The sequence below is a fragment of the Xyrauchen texanus genome, chromosome 9, assembly GCF_025860055.1.
Source record: "Xyrauchen texanus isolate HMW12.3.18 chromosome 9, RBS_HiC_50CHRs, whole genome shotgun sequence".
NCBI classification, from domain to species: Eukaryota; Metazoa; Chordata; class Actinopteri; order Cypriniformes; family Catostomidae; genus Xyrauchen; species Xyrauchen texanus.
Window position 1 is genome coordinate 9,196,603 of NC_068284.1, and position 19,564 is coordinate 9,216,166.

Sequence of the window (19,564 nt, forward strand, 5' to 3'; positions counted from 1 at the left end):
CCGTTGAACACAAAATATGTTAGGCAGAATGTTAGAGACTGACAGTCTTGGTCACCATTCACTTTCAAAATATGGAGAAAAACACATTCACTGAAAGTAAATAGTGACTCAGGCAAACATTCTGTATAATATCTCCTTATTGTGTTGCATGGAAGAATGAAAGTCATTCAGGTTTTTAATAACATGATGGTGAATGATGACAGAATTTCCATTAATAATAATAATAATTATAATTCTGTTATACATGTTAAATGTGTATTATGTAATGGAATATAGGGTAAATATAGGTTCATAATGTCATTTGTGAAAGTAATGAAATACTCACTGCATCAGTACTCTTTTAATTGGATACTTTCTTACTCTTACTCAAGTAATTATTTTTGTTAGTACTTTTACTTCTACCTGAGTAATTATGTTTTTAAAGTAATTACTTTTTTAAACTTTTACTCCCCTCCTCCTTTGGAAAACACATCTGCGCTCCTCAACATACAATTAATCATCCATGTAATCTGATGTTAGTGTAAATAATTCACAAGTCTACAAACATTTGGCCCATTCTGTCTCAGCACATTATAATCTTTTAAAAGCACACTTTGGACATCAGTTGATACATGACATTATTAATATAACTGAGCCTGCATTTGAGTCAATGCAGGGCCATTTTCTGGCAGTGCGATCTGGCCAATATGGACTTGGCAGTTGAAAACCCTGTGAGATCAGCAGTCCAGTTGCAGAATGCACTCCTCGGCCACCATGACAATCAACCAAGCAGCCCATGGCGATGGCGGCCCAAATAGAAGATGACTTTGAATAATCCTAAAGGGAACGTTGAATAGCGAGTCATGTTTCTGGGTTGACCAACGCACCGGCTGTCTTCCAAGCCCTTATCAATGATGTGCTAAGTGATATGGTTAACAAGTTTGTGTACCTGGATGACATTCTGATCATTTTTCTGTCACTTCAGGTGCACATCCAGCACACCAGGCGGGTTCTGCAATTGCTGCTGAAAAATTTGCTGGATATTAAGGCAGAGAAGTGCTCGATCCACCCACAGTTGGTTCCGTTCCTGTGTTTTATTGTTGGACCCAGATTTCAGTGTTGGATCCAGCAAAGGTTAGGGTTGTTTCTAGGTGGCTGACTCCTACCTCCTGCAAGGTGCAACAGCAGATCCTAGTTTGCTAGTTTCTATCAATGCTTTGTTAAAGACTGCAGTCAGTTGAATGACCCATAACTGCTCTCACCTCCATAAAGTCATGATTTCTCTGGTCACCCAAGGCATAGGCCACTTTTGACTCCCTTGAGGCCTCTCTTCTGCTCCTATCCTCTGCTTCCCCGACCCTGAGAGGTAGTTCTTTGTGGAGGTTGATGCTTCCGATGTTGGATTTGATGCAATCCTCTCCCAGGGGTCCCCTAAAGACTACAAAGTCTACCCCTGTCCCTTCTTCCCTGACCAAATGTGCCCAGCTGAGCAGAGCTACAACATCGGTAACAGGAAGTTGTTGGCTGTCAAGTTGGCTTTGGAGGAGTGGTGCCACCTTTTGGAGGGCCCAGCCATTCCCTTCCTTGTCTGGACCAACCACAAAAATGTAAAGTATGTTGGTTCTGCTAAGAGGCTGAACTCCCATAAGGCTCGCAGAGCACTTTAACTTTTATAGACCATAGATATGACTTCAAAGTGGGTTTATGAGATTTCGTCTGCCAGGTAAAAATTCCAAATTTGATCACATGGCACACTTTCCATCAAGCCAAGATTTGAGTATACAAAGTTACACCTAGAGTATAGGACGAGTTACACCTAGAAATGTATTCAAATCACTAACTCTAAAGCAACGGTCGCACCACCAGTGAAACAACTGAATGTCTCCAGTTTCTGTACTATTTGCCGTTCCTACTGCTGGTAACTCTTACATTATTAATAGGTTGCAGAACTGATTACAAATTAGATATATTACTGGCAAAATAATTACTGGCAAAATATCATCAACAAGATGAATGATCTACTGTATCAATGTATAAATCAAACTCACTCGGAATGGCAACACTTTCTGACACGGTTTTCCAAGCATACTTGTTTATTCATAATGTTTTATCTTTTTTAATGTACATGGTAACAGACAAATTGGACAGAACAGTGAAATCGCTCACAGCAACATCGACTGGAGTGGATGACTTGAGCTCCACTGTCTTCAATCCCATTTGTAGTCACTGATGAAATTTACATTTACATTTACATTTATTCATTTGGCAGACGCTTTTATCCAAAGCGACTTACAAAAGAGGAAGAACATCAGCGAATCATCTTAGGGAGACAGTGGTACAAAAAGTGCCATATTACAAAGTTTTACTATCATCATAATAGTATACAAAACAGATTTAAGTGCAACAAGAAATGTAAATATATATATTTTTTTTTTTTTTTTTTTTTTTTATTATTATTATTGACCGGTTAAGTGCTTTTGGAAAAGATGTGTTTTTAGCCGTTTTTTGAAGATAGAGAGTGAGTTAGCTTCCCGGATTGAGTTGGAAAGGTCATTCCACCACCGTGGTATGATGAAACTGAAAGTCCGGGAAAGTGTTTTTATGCAAACAAGGAGTGTTTTTGAAATCACTCCTTGTTTGCATAAATGTAAACATATCTTACTTTGGCATGTAGCTTGACAGCTATATCCTGTCTCCAATGGTCGCTGTCACTCCTGTCAACGGAAGTTGCCAGCTCTTGTTGAAAATGAATGAGATCAGGTCGCATTGTTACTGCAAGTCTCTAGCAGGATTTAAATTGCCCTTAAGTATGAGCAATAATAATATGCTTGCATTAGCAAACACCACTAAGAAATAAAATGTATCTTTCAACTGATTTTCATTTGCAATGTTTGTTTAAATAGCACCCAAACACCCAAAGTTTTATAGGACTTGCTGCATGCAACTGTTGCATGTATGCAGACACAGGCACTTAGCATACACCGTTGTTTCTAACACTAAACTTTAGCAAGCCTGAGGTTCTTCATCTTTCACATGATCTTGTCAAAACTGCCCATGTCATGTGCAGGACGAGGCAAAGCCCAAGGAGTTTTCCTCACTCTACGTGTCATCAGGGTTGTCATGGCAACACAGAGCCACATCTCCTCCTCAGAGGCCAAGCAGAGCTACAGTTTACTGGGTGAACTCAGCCAACTCGCGCCCGGGCCCGCTATCGTCAGCTCTGACAGTTATAATGGTCAGCACTGACCAAAATCATTATGCTCACAACTGTTATCTCATGTTGATGAGGTCACAGTCATGATGTTTATTGAACAGCTCATATTTGAATGATTATCAAGTTAATTTGGTGGAAGATTTAAATACAGAACACTAAAGCTATGATGCGTTTTATATACTTCTGTACATTTAGGGTTAGGGTTAAGAAAGATTTTTCATTTAATATAAAGTATTGGATAAGATAACATATATAAACAAGAAACACAGATTGTAGACTTCTGTAGATGCAACACCAAATCACCAAATATGGTTGAGAACTGGAACTTGACACATGTTTCCCCATTAAAATGTCACAAGACTTATTGCCTGGTGTATGCTTTTATTTATGGGAATTGAAAATGCTCAGTACACTTGACAATGCGTGCAAACACATATGGGGAGTTGCCTTCCACATGACCTAGTTGAAACCTCTCCCAAGTGACCGCGTCTCATAGATCTGCACCATTCTTCCATGAAGTTCATAACAAACTATCAAACTCTTGGTGCATGCCCTATTCAGCTTTCCTGTGCGGGGATTACATCCTTTCAAATGTGGATCACAGGGAAGAAAATGGTTATGCCCAACTACCCCCTCTGAAAGATGCAGTAGTGGGCCATTTCTGCCCGGCGAGTAGCAGGGTGTCGACTAACACCGCTCTGGCTGGAAGAGCAAACTCAGCAGTGGGCCAAACTGGTTCAGCACTCCAAGTGATGACGGTGCTCCAAGTTTTCCAAGCTAAGCTCCTCAAACAAATGTACGAGCAAGGCTACGATCCAGCTACATTCAAAGAGCTCTGTACCGCTACGGACTTAGTGCTTTGTGCTACAAATGTCACTGCACAGGCCACTGACAAGTCAATGAACATCCTGTTTTTTTTGGATCGTCACATCTTGCTGACCTCACGGAAATGTGTGACGCGGGGAAAGCCACTCTATTTGATGCTTCGGTGTCTCCAGCCAGCCATTTCGGAGGCTCTATGAATAGAATTGCTGAGGGCTATGTCACGACTCAGCAACAATCACAGCCTATGAGTAATTTTTATGCCAAACCGGAGCAGTACTTCATCACAACTGGCTCGCTCCCACTCTGTCTCGGTCCAGCACCCTGCTAAAATCCCCACACCAGCAGCCTGTTGGTAAAGCCATGCAAGCTGTGGCCCAAAAAGAAGGCAGCCGCCTCAGCGCAATGACAAACGTCAAGTGGCAAGTCCTTACGGATGTGTCAGAGCTGGTGTTTACAACAATCGAGCACAATCTGTGGTCTGACCACACGATATGCCAGTATTGCGTTTACAGACTGCGATACACACAGTGGGATTTATAGCCATTAACAGCAGGCGGGGGCCCATTATAGTTCTGAGATACTTGAATCGAGTGCTCACTATGCGTCTATTCAAAATGTTTTACTCAGAAACAGATCTTATCACACATCTGTCCTCAGGACTGATTTGTGTCAATAGATCTGAAGGACACGTACTTCATGTCTCAATTGCACCACGTTACAGGCAGTTTTTTAGATTCGCATTCGAGGGAACTGCATATCAATTTCAAGTCCTTCATTTCAATCTGTATCTGGCCCCTCGCACGTTCATGAAATGTATCGGTGTAACTACTGGCACTACTGAGCGAACACAGAGACTTGCTGCTTTGCCATATGGAAATCTGGTCTAATGTCAAATTGCGAAAAGCACACTTTTTTAAAATCTCCTTTTTAGTAGTTCATGCATGTGCACCTCATGAACGAGTGCATACAGACCATTCTTCTGTGTCTGTTTCAGTTCAAACTGAAAAACCATTACCACCGAAGTAATTTTATTTTCCTGTGCATTACGGTAACTCGCCACTGTCTGGCTGCTCTAGCACCATGGACAGCACCAGCCTTCTAACAACAGGGTGTTATGCTGGGTCATGTTTTCAGAAAGAATGTGCTGACCACAAATGCATTCGACACAGGTTGGGCACGGTGTTTAATGGATGCCTGACTTTCGACACCTGGTAACAGGTGCGAAACAGCCGTGACATGTCAACCACCTAGAGCTACTGGCTGTCTTTGTAACTTTGAGAGCTTTTCATTCTGATATTGTGAATCACCACATTCTGATTCATTCAGATAACACAACCGTAGTGGTGTATAAATGTTGCCATGACACGCTGGCCCACGTATGGCCGGCAAAACGCAAGTATGCACTTCCCCCAGTGTGCCTCCTTCATTCTTTCATCAGCAAAGTCTGAGTGGACATGGAAACAATTCTGTTAATTGTTAAAAAATGGCCCAATCAGCCAAGGTTTCCGGAAATGACAGAGTTGTTATAAAGCTCGCCATGGGAGTAGGGAACTCCTCTCTCAGACGCAAGGCACAATCTGGCATCCCCAGCCCAAGCTGTTGAACCTGCATGTGTGGCCTCTGAACGGAGCGCTCTAAATGCATCAGAACTGACGCATTCAGTCATGAACACCATTTTTCAGGCCAGAGCGCCATCCATGTGACTCCTCTATGTGTTAAAATGGAATGTGTTCACTGATTGGTGACCCAGTAAACTGCCCCATACATTAAATTTTCATATTACTTCAAGAGCGATTAGACACAGGTCTCACTCCGTCAATGCGCAAAGTTTATGTGGTGATTATCTCTGCGTATCATGCACCTGAAGCCAGTGCCACTATAGGCAATCATGATTGAATCATAAAGTTCCTTTTATGACAATTAAATCCACTTTGGCCGGATACAGTCCCAATTTGGGACCTAACTTTGGTCCTTAAAGGGCTCGCAGGGCTTCGAGCCTTTGGACTTTGTTGATTTCCTCATGCTCTCCATTAAGACCACACTACTGCTGGCTCTGGCCTCAGTAAAACAGGTTGGTGACTTGCATGCACTATCAACTGAAAATTCATGTCTGGAGTTTGGCCATGGTCTTTCAAAAGCCACTGTCAAACCCAGAAAAGGTTATGTGCCCAAGGTTCTTACCACGTCCTTCAGAGCGCAGGTGGTACACCTTCAAGCTTTCTTCCCTCCTCTATTTAATTTGGGTGAAGAACAATCCTTGCATTTGTTATGCCCTGTGCAGGCGCTACATGCATACACTGAGCGCACCCGCCAGTTCAGGCTGTCTGATCAGCTTTTTGTGTGCTTTGGAAGATGCACAAAAGGAATGTGCGTCTCCAAGCAAGACTTTCTCACTGAACCGTTGATGCGATTGCCCTGGCTTAAGAGTTGCAGGGTAAGATCTGCACAAATGGTGTTAAAGCACACACAACTAGAGGCATGGCCTCCTCATGGGTATGGACGAATGGTGTGTCTTTACAAGACATATGTTTTGCAATAGGATGGTCTTCTCAAAACACAGGTTTACAACCTAGACCTAACGTCTCTCTCAAAACAAGTCTGTGTGTGCTCCCCTCATGAAAGTCATGAAACTGCAAAAATGTAAAAGGTAAAAAAATATCAAAGCATTGTGTTTGCTAACAGAAACTGAAATTATTAAATGACATTTCAAAGCATATACACATATACAAAATGTGCAACATATAAACAGTGGCGGAGCTAGGGGGTGGTCAGGCGTGGCTGTGGCCACTATGGACTGAAGCCTGGCCAACCCATTGGCCAGCCCACTCGCAATCACTGTTTTGGTCATTTTTTGTCTTGGGCACAATTTAGTTTGGAACTGTCTCTGTACAACCGCAACACACGGGAGACTTAAAATGTGCGCACAATATTCATTCAAGGCATAAATATTCATCATTGCCTCTACTATTATTTTTATTAGCTGTCATCAATGAATTTTTCTAGTTCCATATAGGCCTAAATAAAGTGCTCCATTACACACATTTGATAATAGGCCTATAATAAAAATTAGATTATTAGACAAAATATATATATATTTTAATTATCATTTTAATTATATTTTTCCGTTTTAATCATTTAATAATTAAATAAGTTATTCTATCTCAAACAATCAGTCAGTCAATAGTCCTATCCTCATGTTTGAAACCACTAGATGGCATAGTTACATTACCATAGTACATGCTGTCAAGTGGATGAATACTTCAACACATGACATCCACATTTGCATGTCAATGCTATTCAGTGTTCAGAAACTTGGCCCATCCAGTCACATGAGGTAATAAGAAGTATAATAGATAGATTCTAATGATAAGCATAAATTGTGAGGAAAGACTAATAAACATTGTGCTGTGTTGTAGCACTTGCGGCTATACAGGTGAAACTCGAAAAATTAGAATATCATGCAAAAGCTAATTAATTTCAGTAATTCAACTTAAAAGGTGAAACTAATATATTATATAGACTCATTACAAGCAAAGTAAGATATTTCAAGCCTTTATTTGATATAATTTTGATGATTATGGCTTACAGCTTATGAAAACCCCAAATTCAGAATCTCAGAAAATTAGAATATTGTGAAAAGGTTCAGTATTGTAGGTTCAAAGTGTCACACTCTAATCAGCTAAACACCTGCAAAGGGTTCCTGAGCCTTTAAATGGTCTCTCAGTCTGGTTCAGTTGAATTCACAATCATGGGGAAGACTGCTGACCTGACAGTTGTGCAGAAAACCGTCATTGACACCCTCCACAAGGAGGGAAAGCCTCAAAAGGTAATTGCAAAAAAGTTGGATGTTCTCAAAGTGCTGTATCAAAGCACATTAATAGAAAGTTAAGTGGAAGGGAAAAGTGTGGAAGAAAAAGGTGCACAAGCAGCAGGGATGACCGTAGCCTGGAGAGGATTGTCAGGAAAAGGCCATTCAAATGTGTGGGGAGCTTCACAAGGAGTGGACTGAGGCTGGAGTTACTGCATCAAGAGCCACCACACACAGACGGGTCCTGGACATGGGCTTCAAATGTCAAACGTCTTACCTGGGCTAAAGAAAAAAAGAACTGGTCTGTTGCTCAGTGGTCCAAAGTCCTCTTTTCTGATGAGAGCAAATTTTGCATCTCATTTGGAAACCAAGGTCCCAGAGTCTGGAGGAAGAATGGAGAGGCACACAATCCAAGATGCTTGAAGTCCAGTGTGAAGTTTCCACAGTCTGTGTTGGTTTGGGGAGCCATGTCATCGGCTGGTGTTGGTCCACTGTGCTTTATTAAGTCCAGAGTCAACGCAGCCGTCTGCTGGGACATTTTAGAGCACTTCATGCTTCCTTCAGCAGACAAGCTTTATGGAGATGCTGACTTCATTTTCCAGCAGGACTTGGCACCTGCCCACACTGCCAAAAGTACCAAAACCTGGTTCAATGACCATGGTATTACTGTGCTTGATTGGCCAGCAAACTCGCCTGACCTGAACCCCATAGAGAATCTATGGGGCATTGCCAAGACAAAGATGAGAGACATGAGACCAAACAATGCAGAAGAGCTGAAGGCCGCTATTGAAGCATCTTGGTCTTCCATAACACCTCAGCAGTGCCACAGGCTGATAACATCCATGCCACGCCGCATTGAGGCAGTAATTAATGCAAAAGGGGCCCAAACCAAGTACTGAGTACATATGCATGATTATACTTTTCAGAGGGCCGACATTTCTGTATTTAAAATCCTTTTTTTTTATTGATTTCATGTAATATTCTAATTTGGGGTTTTCATAAGCTGTAAGCCATAATCATCAAAATTATATCAAATAAAGGCTTGAAATATCTTACGTTGCTTGTAATGAGTCTATATAATATATTAGTTTCACCTTTTAAGTTGAATTACTGAAATTAATGAACTTTTGCACGATATTCTAATTTTTCGAGTTTCACCTGTATAACATTAGAAATGAGTGGCTGAAGGTTCAAAAAGGTCCCTGATCATATCAGTTTGAATCATTGCAGCACATTTCTGCACAGATTTTTGCAATGATGTGTCAATGTAATGCACATTGCAAGTAGGCTGAAATTGAAGGATGAATCTGACAGCAAAGCCTAGATGCATTAGTTGTGACAAACATAAATATTGTAGTTAAATTCACAAGTGAAGAAGTGTTTAATAAAAGGTACAGTGGTTTGATTATAATGGTTGGGGGGGTTTAGTGCAACAAAAAAAAACTTGACTAACATTGTTAGTAGACCTGTAGAATTGTAAAAATCACAAATGCACAATTTCATTTATATTGATTGTTAACTTGTATGCATTTGTCAGACACTCTAATCCAAAATCAAACAGACTTATTCTGTCAGCCAGACTTCCAAAATTCCAACCTTTAGACAAAGTCTTAAGTTTTTTTGTGCACTGTTTTTTTACCATATAAATCCTGTAACCTATACCAGAGTTAAGAGCAGATCATTAGTATAGTAAACATGTTGAAGTACCAAAACAGGCCTTTGATGTCCACTGAATATTTCAGGTAAAGGACAAACAAAAACCAAAAGTAACCAATACAACTAATGCCTTATGCCAAGTCTTCTGAAGCCATACTTTAGTTAGCTGTTTCCTGTTTATTGCAAGCCGCCCATGCTCGCTTAAACTACCACCAGGCTGCCCGCCTTTCTCTCTCACCACTTCCCCTGCTCCACGGCTACGCGCCACGGATTTTACGCTTCGCCCTAATATTGCATTTTCCAAACCTGCGGCTTCCTCCGGGGTCAACCTATCGCATGCCTGCCCGACTGCGTGCGGTGCCCTCATCACAGCCAGAGACCCTCATCCTTTCGGTTTTGCATGCATGGGTCTCAAACACACAAGGGAGGCTCTAGAATTTACGGAAAACTGTAGCCACTGCCTGGCGCTGCCTAAAAAACTCAGGCGCCGAAGGCTCAAGGTCGCCGCTACCCTGTACACCGACCTCAAAATCTGCAACTATGATGGGGGAAACGGTGAAGCCTCTCTTAGCTGGGCCGATCAAAATAACCCAGCGTTCCCTGTGGTCATTCTCTCAGGGGACCCCTCGTTCGCCAATGAGCCGGCTGGTTCTGCAGAGTAACCCACGTGGGTGGGTCCTTACCGAGCATAGGTCACGAGCTTCTGTCTGTCTAGCCAGACTTGGTCAAATTGGATGCTTCTGCAGAGGTCAGGTACGGATGCCCTTCTGATAGGTGGATTTCTCCACTCGATGTTTCAGAGAACCGGGGTTATGTGAATAACCTATTGTTTTTCAAAGGGGTGGCCAGGCAGGGGCAAGCGATCAACCTGTGGTGGCGCAGAAATCTGTGTTCCGCAGTTGCTTTCGGGTCCTTGAATAATGTATAACGTGCAAGTAAGGGCAGCCGGTGGACTTTCTGGTCCCCCCCCTAGGGAGTTGGTGCCCTACGCAGACTGCATAGTCTGCTTATAGGAAGCGGCAGTATTGATGGGAAGACAATCTGGTGACAATATTCCCATTTTGGTGCAGTATTTGTTGACCATGATGTTTCGGTTGTACAGATTATTTCCTGTCTATATCATTTTATTTTAACCATACAGGTGCACAGTCACACTGACCAAGCTCATTTGTGGTGTTCTGACCCACAACAGTAGTCTAAACTCATAGAAAAAGGCCAGTTATTTATATTATTCAAAGGCTGCATGGATTCAAAGAGAGAATAGAGATTTTCTAGCATGTGCAGCACTTGGTGAGTCATTGTCTTTGACTAACTGAACTTTGCAACATTGTTTGAAATGATAAAATCTAATTTAGATTTAGATTAAAGGTGCACTCAGTCATTTTTTGAAGTATGTCGAAGTGGGATTTATTGGCTTACACTGACACCTGGTGGCCTGGATGCTGCATCATTTATACACAGTAGATTTTTGTTACCAATGCCATTGTAGAAATTAATTATGCATTAGTGAAAGAGTTCAATAACAGGGCCAATACTGAGATTAAGTGAGTAGTATTCAGCTGGTCATGTGATTCTAAATTGGCAGACCTCATAAGGCACCCCTGCCACTTTTAGAATAAAAGAGTATTTATGAGGTTACTGTTATGACTGAATTCTTCATCTCAAATGAGTGGTCATGATTTTATACATATGCTTCAAAATGACTATTAATTTCTCTATTAACCTCATTAAATTACATGTCCATATAGCATACTGTCCTGTTGTAAACAAATAAAAAAGCTGATCAGTTGTGCCAGTTTAACTGAACATTGTTTCTTGCCAATTAACTTAATGACTTTACTGTCATTCATGTTATGCAGTTGCCTATTATATAATTTTATCATACTATGATATGGAACCGCATTGACAACTGTCGTATTGTGAAGCCAATTGTTTTCAGCTGTACAGGTTGTAAAATAGTGAAGAGAAATGCATATTTTATAAACTGAACCCCCCAACTCAAACCCCAAACCAAAAGCTAACCATCAGTGGAGTAAAAATGTTATCTTAGAGGGAAAAACACAACATCCGAATCGGGCACATTATTGATTGTGCGAACGCTATTACTTCCTGGTTTCAATGCGGGATGCAAACCTGGTTCTCCCATGCTGTTGACGTAACGCACCTCTGATCACATCACAAGTGAAGGTAAACATGCTTGAGCCGATGCAAAAATCATGTTCATGATCATGTTGCACAGTACAAAGAGTTCAAAATAACTCTTAGTTGGAAACATAGGCCAAGAACATACTTTATATTTTACGAAGACACAAGTGCCTTACCAATGCAAAGCTATTGTGCCAGCCCTCTGAACATACCTAATTTGCTCTTGAGTTGCACAAGCCTCGGTGCCTCGGGACAGCTTCACATGTCTCTGCCGTTAAACTGAAACATGTCAACAGTTTACCTACATTTAACTTGCTTAACATTCAGATTGGTTCACCGCAATGACAGTTGTTAAACTGAAAGAGAAAAATGACAGTTTGCAACATGGTTTTGCATTGCAGTATGAATTGCAGTCTGACACAGGTCAGATAGCATTAACCCATCAAATTGAGCTTGTGTAGCTAGAATCCTTCCTGTTCATTCCTTTAAACTCATAAATTACTACCAACATTACGTAAATTCATATTTGCCAGGGTCTCCTACAACCCCATGTGTACTGGTAAGTAAAGCAGTGTTAAACAATGCATCATTTGCTCACTTCTGAAGATACTGATTTAACCACTAGAGTCTTATGGATTATTTTTATGTTGACTTGTGTTTGTTTGTTTAGCTTTAAAATGTTTTCACCCATTCACTTGCATTGTATGGACCTACAGAGCTGAGAAAATCTTAATTTAAGTTCAGCAGAAGAAAGAAAGTCATACACATCTGGGGTTGCATGAGGGTGAGTAAATAATGAGAATTGTAATTCTTTTTTAAGTATAGTTAGATTGTTACAGTTTACATAACCAAATTGTAAGTTGTACTACATATATTTCAACACGTGTCCTTCCACATTTGCAAGACAAAAAAAGCCCTTTTCAAATCCTCTGAGAATTGTATCGGAAAGTAGCTTAGACTGATTTTTACACTTACTGTTTTTGTGATAACATGATGTGCATCTGTGTGTGTCTGTTGATTGAAAGAAAAATAATAAAAGCACACATGCTGATGAATACTTACATTGTGTGTATGGGCTGAATTGTTTTTGTCAATCTGATTCTTCTCACTGGTCTTTGATAGCAGACTCAACAGTCTGGGTAATCACATCTGTGCCTCACAATAGACCAATCATGCCAGAACTTACAAGCTTATGTTTAATGTAGGAATGACAGTCATGTCATATCACAGACAAAAATTGGACTAGCTGCCTGTAAGGATGAGAAATTAACCTTAACCTAATGATACCTATCTATATATAAAGTGTTAAAAGCAAATATAAACAACTTCTAAACCACTTAAAACATTATAAGATTCTCTTTCTAGACACTTTGTGCACAGCACATGCAGTTCAAAACATGCCAACACTAACAAACACTAACACTAAACAGATCACCTACCTCTCCACATTAATGGTAGATCAGTATCTCCTTACTATGTAGAAATACCAGGGATGAATAGTGAAACCACAACCTTTGACTGTCTCACCACAGCCGGACAAGTATGGACAATGGACAATTTTCCTCAAAACCTTTCACTACCAGGCAGTGACACTGTGAACACAATTGACCAATAGACCCCTTTGTTCTCCAGGCTAGCCCACATGAGGATGCACTCTCGTGATTGTGTTGTTTTTTTATTGTGTTTTTTCCGGCCAGATTTAGTCGCTACTATCTCTGTTACATCTTGCAATCCCTTGAAGCCAATGAACCTGTTCCAGTGCTAAGTGGAGAACTGAACAAAGATTGTAAGACTGGTGGCATTGCATGAGCAATTTTAGATTGTTCAGTGAGATCTTTCAAATGGTCAATCTGTATGGTTTCTTTAAAATTATTAGACATTATATACCGTAGTTTAACAATCATAGCCAATACAAAGTAACAGCACACGATCAGAATGATCAAATGACACGTTGCACCAGGTTTGATGTAAATAAACTTACATTGGTCGTATCCAACCTTGATGTGTCAATTTATTCAGATTTATGCAATTTGAGAGCTACAGCGGAAGGTAAAATTAATTAATAAAAAAAACTGACATAAATTTAGGTCTGTTCCTCACACAAAGCTATCGTTTGACTTTAAAAGACAAATATGTACTGTATACGTATAGTGTGTGACTTGACGTGGTTACGTGGCAGGACATGCATACATGGTGAAACAATGTGTGGGGCATGGCCTGGAGTGACAGAGCATGGAGCATGAGACCACGGCGGAGCCATTAGAGGCTTGAGGGGAGAAACCATGGAGAACTGGATACCAAGAGATTAGATGAAGACTCTAAGGGTCAGGGTGGAGCCGGAGACAGGGAGGACCAAGGTGGAGCTGTAGTGATGGAGGTCCCTGGTACAGCTGAAGGATCGGAGATATGAAATGTAGCCAGAGGATCGGAGCTAGTTGACCAACAGACCAAGGAGGAGCTGGAGGGACGAGGGCCCCCGGAAAAGCCGACAGGCTGAAGGACCGCGGTGTAGCTGAGGGAATGGAGAGGTGAGGTGATGTCGAGGGATCGACAGGCCAAGATGGAGTCCAGGGCTTGGAGAGTCTAGACGGAGTCAGAGTTTCGAATGTTCTCCATGTCTGGGATATCTCAGAGTGCGATGATCGAGCCGGTGGCTTGGGGGAAACGGCTGATTAGGAGAACTCAGGGTGGGCACAAGGGCGAGAACCAATTCCAACTCAAATAGCCCAAGGTTTGCAATGCTGGCTCTGGGATGGACAGACAAGGCATGCAACGCTGGTTCATTGGCCATGGCAGACATGGGCATTGGCTCATTGACCATGGTAGGCTTGGGTGTTGACTCGTTGACCAGAGGTGAGCCTGAGACATTGCATGGAGCAGACTGAAGCTTGGCTGTGACATGCATGGAGCTGTCTCAGGCGTGGCTGTGACTTGGCATGAAGTAGAATGAGTCATGGCTGTGACATGCATGGAGCAGTAGGTGGCACTGGCTCGGCAGCAGAGGTGGGTAGTAACTCATTACATTTACTCCGTTACATTTACTTGAGTAACATTTTGGGGAAATTTTTACTTTTAGAGTAGGATTAAAAGTGGGTAATTTTAACTCTCACTCAAGTAGATTTCTAATGATTTTTTTTACTTTTACTTCTTTACAATGTGTAACTGTTGTTACATTACTGGGTTTAATTTGAATTAATATGTAATTTATTGAGAGATTATTGAATGGTACTTTTACGAGAGCGGAAGTTCACAGCTGCACACGATGAGTCATCAGTGCAGCAGCATCAAACTCTTCAAACTCCATACAGTGAAAAAAAGAATAGTTTTGTCATGCAATGCTTTCGTTTAACACCAAGACAAGCTGATATTTCAAGATTAAAGTCACAGCTCCAAATTAAGGCAGCACGCTGAGGTAAGTTTTGGCTCAAATTCTAACGCGGGCTTTTCTGTGTAATGAGATGGTAATTTTCAGAGTGATTCTGTTACTGGGCTCTTATGACATACATTTTTAAGTGTACATTTTTTAATTAGTGCAGAAATATATCAGCTTTGTCCCGCATGTCATAAGCAGTATTTATGCATTTACTCTGTGCCCTTGCAGGGGTACTAAAAACTATCACAGCTACTTCAGGTGGATTAACTGTATAAATCCATTTAAACATCACTCAGAATTCAGACACTCCTACAAAATAGCGAAAACTCGAAATAGTGCACTATATAGTGGATAGGGGATGGTTTCAGACACAGCGAGTGTTCCACGATCAGGGTTGGTGCCCTATGTAAGCTGCATGCTCTACATTTAGAGAGCGGCAGTAATGCTGTACAACGAACTAAATACTTAGGACACTGAAAACAGTAACAACAATGAAATAAAAATCCACACAGGACTTTAAAAGCTATGAAATAGCAAAAGAATGCATTATATTTCAGCATTATATATAAAGTCCTTGTGGGACATTTTCACTGTAATAAATACTAGAAATGTTTCCAAACTTCTCTTCTTATTGACACATTCATCTAGATCTGACAAGAGCTCTTAAAGGGATAGTTCACCCAAAAATTACAATTCTCATTATTTACTCACCCTCATGCAACCCCAGATGTGTATGACTTTCTTTCTTCTGCTGAACTTAAATTAAGATTTTCTCAGCTCTGTAGGTCCATACAATGCAAGTGAATGGGTGGAAACATTTTAAAGCTAAACAAACAAACACAAGTCAGCATAAAAATAATCCATAAGACTCTAGTGGTTAAATCAGTATCTTCAGAAGTGATGTGATAGGTGTGGACGAGAAACAGAGAAACAAATCACTTTCACATTCTTCTTGTGTTTTTGGTGATTCACATTCTTCTCTGCATATCACCCCTGCTGTCTAGCAAAAAATGACAAATATTTATCTGTTTCTCACCCACACCTATCATATCACTTCTGAAGACCTGTATCTAACCACTGGAGTCTTATGGATTACATTTATACTGCATTTATGTGCTTTTTGGAGCATCAAACATTTGGCCTACAGAGCTAAAATAATCTTTTAAAAATTTGTGTTCTGCTGTAGAAAGGAAGTCATACTCATCTGGGATGGCATGAGGGTGAGTATATAATGAGAGAATTAACATTTTTGGGTAAACTATCTCTTTAAAGTGATAGCTCAGCTATAATTTTATATTCTGTAATATTCTTTAATATTTCTGTACCCTCATGTTGTTCCAAACCAATGTGAGGCTTTGTATTATGTGGAACACAAAATATGTTAGACAGAATGTTAGGGATGACAGCCTAGGTCACCATTCACTTCCAATATAATACATACACACACACACACATATATATATATATATATATATATATAAACATTCACTGAAAGTAAACAGTGACTCAGGCAAACATTCTGTCTAATATCGCCTTATTGTGTTGCATGATAGAAAGAAAGTCATACAGGTTTGGAACAACATGATGGTGAATGATGACAGAATTTCCATTAATAATAATTCTGTAGTACATGCTCAATGTGTATTTTGTAATGGAATATAGGGGAGTGAACATCTATTATGTCATTTGTGAAAGGAACGAGTTACTAACTACTTGAGTACTCTTTTAATTGGATACTTTCTTACTCTTACTCAACTAATTATTTATGTTAGTACTTTTACTTCTACTTTGAGTAATTATGTTTTTGAAGTAATTGTACTTTTACTTGAGTACTGTTTTTGGCTACTCTACCCACCTCTGCTCGGTGGCCATGACGTGGAATCCAATAAACCCTAACTCCAAACAGGACTACAAAACCTACATGAACAACTTAACTTAACTTAACTTAACTTAACTTAACTTAACTTAACTTAACTTAACTTAACTTAACTTAACTTGAAATGACTTGGCTTAAATTAACAACGTTCATAATACTCAACAATGGAAATGGCAAATATGAGGGCTAAATACTTGGTCTTGGGAGAATACATGACAATGATAGCCAATGACAAGGAAGAACTGATAACAAGATAACTAGACTGCTAACAACCCAATGAACCAATGGGGACAAGACATAAGAACATGGGAAACACATGACAAGATCACATGACAAGGAAACAGGAACAAACATGGCATGGAACATATTTAGCAAAGTAAAAGACATGAACAAAAACACATACAAACCTGACAGGTGCAAAGGTCAGTCAATTCTCAGACATTCTTAAGCTTATTGTCTGACAACTGTTCTATTATGGGTAAAGTCCATTTGTGACACAGTAAACACACACATACATGGTCTCTGTGAGATATTGTGAAAACACCTTTTTACTCTAGGATGGATGTTTTGAGGACCATGTCCCTGGTCAAGTTAATCAGTGGCCCACCTAACTTTACACCCTGCCCAGTTTCTCTGAGAACCTCCTTCTTGACAGCTGCCATTGCATCAGGGTGCTTCATTAGATACAAGAGAAGACAGAAGGCTACAGGACCCGTGATTCCTTGAGATGCCCAGAGAAGTAGAAACAGAACCCACATAAACTTTTGCTTGCTCTTCTCAGTTGCCTGTTGTTGTTTTGCACCCAGTTGTTGTCTCTGGAGCTCATTTTCTGCACCAAAAACAGGTTCCAGAAAAGCTTCTACAAACGTTCTTCCTCTATCTTCTCGCCAGGGTCCAGGACCCCATAAGCCAGATATGGGAAGAGTTAGTTCTTCTGAGTGTTGTTTGTCAATTTCCTTCCCTTCTTCTGAAGTCCCTGTACTCTTGGGAGACTCATTACCAGAGAGTGCCATGTAGTCAGCATGGATGACAATGTTGTAGCTGTAAGCAAACAGTCCAGTTTCTTGCCAAGCCTTGACATTCCCAGATACAACACTAAGGAGCATCAAGTTCTGAAGATTGTTCATCATGGCCTTGATTGAGTAATGACAAATAGACAGTCTCCCATGAGCTATTTGGTGCTTGATGATTGGGGCAACTTGTGCTCATTTAGCCAAAAATAACTCTTGCAAGCAGTTGCTCTGCAAACGTATATATGCAAAAGTGGATCCATAATGGAAGTGTAATAAAGGCCTCCCAGTAGTACTGTGATAATATCTCCATGCTTTTTTTTTCATTATCTACAGGAATTTTGTTTTGTATTTCCTGAATTCCAGCACATGGCCGAGCCTGGGAATTGGGCCTTCATCTAGAGGGGGTTCTCCAGCCTGTTTGTGTCGAAAAGCCCCCAGAAGGTAAAGAAAACCTATGACAGAAATGAATAGAACGTGAAGGATTTGAAGGACGTAACCCATGCTCCTGTTTTGGCATATCTCAGGCAACATTCTGCTCTGTTTTTGATTCCTCATTCTTGGCAGTTGTGTTTAAATTCAACCCAGCTGTCATTCCAGGTCGCAGGACTCACATCTTTTCAATTTCTGTTGTAGAGGGCCAGGAAATGGCTCAAAATATTGAGTGAAATATATACTATTGTGTTTCTGTTTCCAAGTGGTCAAATTATAATTTCCTCCAAGTGTTGTAGACAAAATTTTCTATGGATTACCAAATTGTGCCATATCTTACAACATCAGTTGACAGAACTGAAAAAATCTATATGACTTTATTTAGTCAGCTCAGTGGAGCCTGTGCTGCATCAACACACTTGGTAAAAGTGTGAGGAGCAAGGGAATAGGCTAAAGGAAGGTCCTTGAACTGAAACCCTCAGAATCCCAAGAATGGCCTGTGACAAGGAGATCATTGTACATGAAAATGTATATCTTTCAGGTCCACTGACACAAACCAGATTTTCAAAGCAAAATTTCTGAGCAATTTAAGCTAGATCAACAACATTGATGTTTTTAAGTATATGTCAAACCAACGAGAGCAGGCAGCACAGCCTTCCACAGACGAAACGTTCATGCACTCAGACCAAACAGACAGCCAGAGGACAGCAAAATTCGGGGATCTCGAGATGTACTTTTCAAAGTTTCAAACTACGTTAAACTTGACACAGCATCCTAAAAAAAACTAGACTAGAAACTAGAAACAACGCTACCAAAGTGAGATGCTTCAAAAGTGTCCGTCCGATGCATGAGTACATAGACCAACAATTTAAAACAGTGCAAACGGAATTAAGCCAATAATAGGGTTATGTTCAATTTTATGGATAAAACAAACAATATTTTGACTTTTAAAGACACTGTTCGTCTAAATGCTTTACTTGTCTGCTGCCAACATACTGTGTGTATTTTATTTTTTATTTTATTTTGAATATTTATGAAATATAATTTTATTTATAATTATTTAAATAGTTATATACAAAATTATCTTTATTTGGGGCCTTTCTAAATAAATATTGATATGCGATTATTTGTGATTAATTCAGTTAATGATTCAGCACATCATGCAATTAATTCAAAGTGAATTTATAAATAAGTAAGCAATAAAAAATAATAATAAAAAAATAAAAAAATATATATATATATATAT

The 19,564-nt window shown here is 40.1% G+C and overlaps 1 protein-coding gene and 1 pseudogene across 1 annotated transcript in view; both read right to left on the minus strand.

Annotated features, from left to right (window-relative positions):
* gjc2 (gap junction protein gamma 2) overlaps window positions 1-13,159 on the minus strand; it is a 37,563-nt gene extending 24,404 nt beyond the window's left edge. Inside the window, exon 1 of the mRNA XM_052133913.1 lies at window positions 13,067-13,159. The gene's annotated coding sequence lies outside the window, so the exon portion shown is untranslated. The remainder of the gene's footprint in view (window positions 1-13,066) is intronic.
* A 4,265-nt stretch (window positions 13,160-17,424) lies between these two features.
* On the minus strand, window positions 17,425-18,199 carry LOC127649023 (5-beta-cholestane-3-alpha,7-alpha-diol 12-alpha-hydroxylase-like; annotated as a pseudogene).
* Window positions 18,200-19,564: the final 1,365 nt, after the last annotated feature.